Consider the following 4,854-nt stretch of genomic DNA (forward strand, 5'->3'; position numbering starts at 1 on the left):
AGTGTCAAGGAAGATTATAACAAATATCATCCATATAATCTCATTCTGTTCAGTATTTTTCCACATGCATACGTAAAATGCAGTGTTGCGCGGTGTGCTTATTAACATGTTGGGTCCTTTCGATCATTCGGAGAAACAGCAGCCCCTATCCCTCAGAGCAGTTCAAGCCGTGTCTTCGGATGGTGTCTGTTATGTACAAATCTGACCGAATCCAGTTTATATGGGCAAAGGAGATAAAGCCTGGCAACTGCCCTGAACGGTTCCCCATGTTTCGATGACTCGAGGATACCCTCCGTATACCCATCTTGCAAGTGGCCATTAAGGTTTAAGAAATTCGGGTCAAATACTATTGCTTATATCACGTGAGCAGGAGCGGATTACCTTGTTTCCGAGGATATTTTCTGGAAATGCCTCAACGTCAAGACACAGGTTGGAAAAGAAAATCGAAGTCCGGAACTGTTTTTTTTTAAACATATGTACTGTATCCTCATACAACCAACAAGTACAATACCATTGCAAAATGCATGTTTTGCATATTTATGACAAATAATCGAAAAATAAAGGAAAAAATACAATTATCTTCAAGAATATGCGAGTATCCAGTATCTCAAAGATATTAAATGGTTGTTGAGGGTTGGTCCTTCTCGTCACATTCAAATGAAATTACTCTTGTCACAGCTGGCATCAGATCCCGTTCTTTCATCTAAAGATATGTATATATTTAGTTAAGAGATATTTGCACAAATTAATATTAAGTATATACCTTTGCAATCTAACTGTATTTAGCAATACCAGTAGGCAGCAAACTCACTAATGCTGACATATAAAGCAACGAATTGCAACTTTGGAATCACCCGAGAGCGTTTTCAAGTACATTACTTGTAATATACTGAATGTTAGGTGAAAAGGAAAGAAGAAAAACTTGCAACTAAGATATTAAGTACATTCCTCTTCTTCGATTGTAGAACAAATATAACTGTATAAATACTACATACTAAGTGACCAACCTCTAGATAATAAACATGTCTTTTCCACTGTATGCATATGTAAGTGTAAGGTTTAAGAAACATTAACCGATTTAATTTAAATATTTACATCCTTCTCACATTGTAACAAAGGAAGTACTATTAAACACACACTGCTACAAATATTGCAAATGTTTGCCGATTCACACTGATTTTAATGTATTCAATGTAAGGGATACTCCCATCAGTAAAGATAAAGCCAATTAATATCTGTTCCGTTTTACTTTCGTTGTCTTGATACAGCAACATCTAGCTTCCCATGCCATCTCATAAATGAACCAAATCGACCTTCAACAAACTTTCGAACTATTATTCTTTCTCAATACCGTGCCTTAGAAAGCTGCCATTTACCAGTTTTTTGGAAGAAAACAAAAAGGGCATTATAATCTTACTTCTAACACTTGAGCAGTCACATCAGTCAGGCGTTTCTTTAGGAATGACTAAGTTCCGTCCACAAGAGCGTATAGCGTCTGCCACTCGCGGCTTGTTTGCCAGCAGACCAGGAAGATGGTCTTGCAGCAGTGGAGTGATTCACGAATCCAATTATTAGATGTTGCTAGACCTACTGTATTTAAGTAATAAAGAGAGGAGAGGACAGAAGAATGTGGGCAGAAACGAGAACGAGGGGGTGGGGATGAAAGTGTGCAATTCAATGCTTTGTAAAATAGGTATAGAGGAGAATGAATATCTTCACAATACAAGATATTCATACTCACTCAACTTTTCTACATGTCAACATGAAAGCCTGCCAATTTCACTGACCAGTCACTGCCGTGCGTGGTGAATGCCGAGTTAACCGGATGCTATTCACTCATGCGGACGGGGCTTACGGGGAAATCTGTATTATATTCTCTCAAACGTACTAAAACACTGGTCTCCAAAGAATACTAGTAAGAAAATGAAGCAGTCTTAACCCAGCTGGTTATGTTATGACCAAACTATTAATTAAGTGGTAATTTGTATGTCTGTAGTTATCAATGCTAAATGTGTTGGACTGATTAATATCGCTGTGTTCATCAAATGCTTTGTCAAGTGGCTATTCAATTTTTTTTTCTGCTGATGAATGAGAAATTCTTTAGCTGAGGACAGCTTGAAAGTGGAGGAATGATATGTATATCAAAATAAAAATGTTACACTTATTCCAAGTAGTTTGATTCCTAAAATACTTGGAATTTGATTAAACATAAAGCATGGTCTTGTGAATAACACAATTTATTTTCCAGAATGAAGGACAAGTCACACTACTACTTGTTGGATTGTTACTTTTACCAGAAACAACAAATTCATGCATCCAACCTTTTTCTAAGGTATGGAGATGTTATTTTCTCACAAATATTTTCTTGATACAATACATAGGCTTCCGTGAAATTGCAGAGTAAATCTATGGACAGCTCACACATACAGCCACGTTAATATAACACTCTATACAAGTAATGGTAACATTTGTATAAAGGCTGAGTAAAAAGTTCTCCACTGAAAACCACATGCGAAATTTATTTTCAAACTAAATTTTTAACAGAAACAAAGAATTTGTTTTGTGTTGAGCGAGTGAGAGAAAGGTGGTGATGGCGTAGTGACAGCATTGGAAGTGTTCTTACAGACTACTACTTTATATACCCTGGCTTACTCCTTCACAAAGTCTGTCCAGAGAATCACTCGAGGAGCTGGTGTATTTTTTATACATCTGTAGTGTCAAGTTAAATACAGGTTTGAGATCGCACACACACACGCACACATTTCATACATCTTGCATAATGGCATCAGTATTATGTATATAACCACTTGAAACAAAAAGAAGAACAAGGCATACAGAATATCAGGATTATTAACATCATTTGAGAGCAAATATTACATCGTGTTGATGGTTATAGTACAGTCACGTCCCCCGCCAGCTCAAGGGGCTGACGGGGGAAGCCTTCACGGGACCACCTCACCAAGATTACAGTGGAATCATATCATAGCATTACATCAACAAATTACACCCAGCTCATGGACATTGTCCAATATTTCATGTGTTTTCACATCCTCTTGAAAATTAGAAATAATCTCATGATACATACAGTTTAAAACAAGCATAAATATTATCCTTGCAACATATAATCAGCACCCTAGAATCAGTGAGACAGACAGCACCCCAACAGCGACCTCCAGACGAGATCTCATTCACTGCCATCTGACGGTCTGAGTTCCTGAGTAACTGTGATGGTCTCACACCAGCCAAAGAGTCTACAGTCTCTAGTAGAATATATGTAAATCGTGGTGATGGTTACGAAAGGTATGACAAATGATCACACCTTCATATCCAAAAACATGTATACTTTGGGGGCTATTTATCTCAGGTACTAGTGGTAGACATTCCACCCTGAGTCCGAGATGAAGGACTTTCCACTCTTGAAACTTGAAATGGGTTGGTGCACCAAAAGGAGCCAAGGCGGTAGTTTCTATCCAGGTTTAATTTTTCATAAACTAATATGCTTAACTCCCAGCCTCGTGTACGTGTATTTTTACATGTATGAGCTACAGGGATGTAAAAAATGAAAAATAAATTTCTTCACTTTCCCTATATTTATATAGAATTGAATAGGATGTCTAATTAGCATAGTCTAAAAGTGCATTTCTCCCTTCAGCTCATTCATGTACACTTTGCCTCCATGTATAATGCGTACAATTTCAAGTTAATTATAGTCGTATCATAAGTTACGGCATGTTTTGTCTAATAACAACTAAACTAAAACAAAATTGCATATGTGAAATAAAGGTTTCCAAACGAGCTCACACGAATTCAACAAATTAATAAAAAAAAGGCAAACACCAGAAACACTAACACATGATTTTCTTCATCTACATTATTATTTTTTTTTTTTTTTTTTTTTTTTTTTTTTTTTTTTTTAAATCTTATTCTTCCTTCTTTTCATTCGAGGACCTGGGAGTCTCATTATCCTTTTCGTGAACAAATTTGTCTTTGCCATCTGATTGAAAATAGGAAGGTCACTAAACCTGGCTCCATTTCACTTACCATTAAAATTAACAAACAAGTCCTTCTGTAGCTTCTTCAAAAATTATCTAGACTCTGGATATCAAAAGAAACTAAGGAACTGTTTAAGTTATCATTATATTAACTTATTAAATATAATGTAATAGATGATTTGCTATCCCAGAAAAGAAAAGAAAAATTAAGGGGGAAAAATTATATATATATACCTATGTGATTTTTGATGCTTAAAACATAAATGAAGTGACAATGACAGGCAGTATTGAGTAGTGACAACACAGATAAGGGTTATAGGCCTACATGTGTCAGCATTTGCAACAACTTTTCTCAGGAGGAATCTCCCTTTTTTTACTTCCATGATTACTGGGTGACTAAGACGTTACAGTCTTGCCATTATAAAACCTGAATATACTACTTCCAACTATCATGGACTTTCTACACATCTCGAACTGCAAAATCTGATGACGTTGTGATGAATAGTCTTGTGCTATTTTAGGTGGTTCAATGGAAGATGACAACCTTCGTCTTGATAATAAGATTACAACCTTAACAGAAGAGCTATTGCCATCCTCCAATGATTTAATTCAGTAAATGCATACTGGAATACCAATAAACTTCTAGACATAAATAATACCAAGTAAATAAGAGTACGGTGTGCAATACAAGTCAAGGCCAATAATTTTCTCCTTTACAACAGGATGACCTACTGTCTTGGTACTTTTCCCCTCACACCACTAACATGCAGCAATAAAGCCTTGGTGCTCACATAGAAGGATCAAAGCTGTAGTCCAAAGCTATTGGCCAAAGGTTGCACTCACCTTGTCTTTCGCACCAGAT

The 4,854-nt window shown here is 36.3% G+C and overlaps 1 protein-coding gene across 7 annotated transcripts in view; it reads right to left on the reverse strand.

Moving 5' to 3' along the window:
• Positions 1-449: 449 nt before the first annotated feature.
• Positions 450-4,854, reverse strand: part of LOC125035076 (la-related protein 4-like) — a 45,473-nt gene continuing 41,068 nt past the window's right edge. For 6 of the 7 annotated variants that reach the window (XM_047627205.1, XM_047627208.1, XM_047627207.1 and 3 more), the window contains one exon: positions 450-4,854. This exon is cut by the window's right edge and continues 1,831 nt beyond it. The gene's annotated coding sequence lies outside the window, so the exon portion shown is untranslated. The other variant, XR_007115734.1, reaches the window with a different exon arrangement.

The sequence above is a fragment of the Penaeus chinensis genome, chromosome 19 (genome assembly GCF_019202785.1).
Source record: "Penaeus chinensis breed Huanghai No. 1 chromosome 19, ASM1920278v2, whole genome shotgun sequence".
Classification (NCBI taxonomy): Eukaryota; Metazoa; Arthropoda; class Malacostraca; order Decapoda; family Penaeidae; genus Penaeus; species Penaeus chinensis.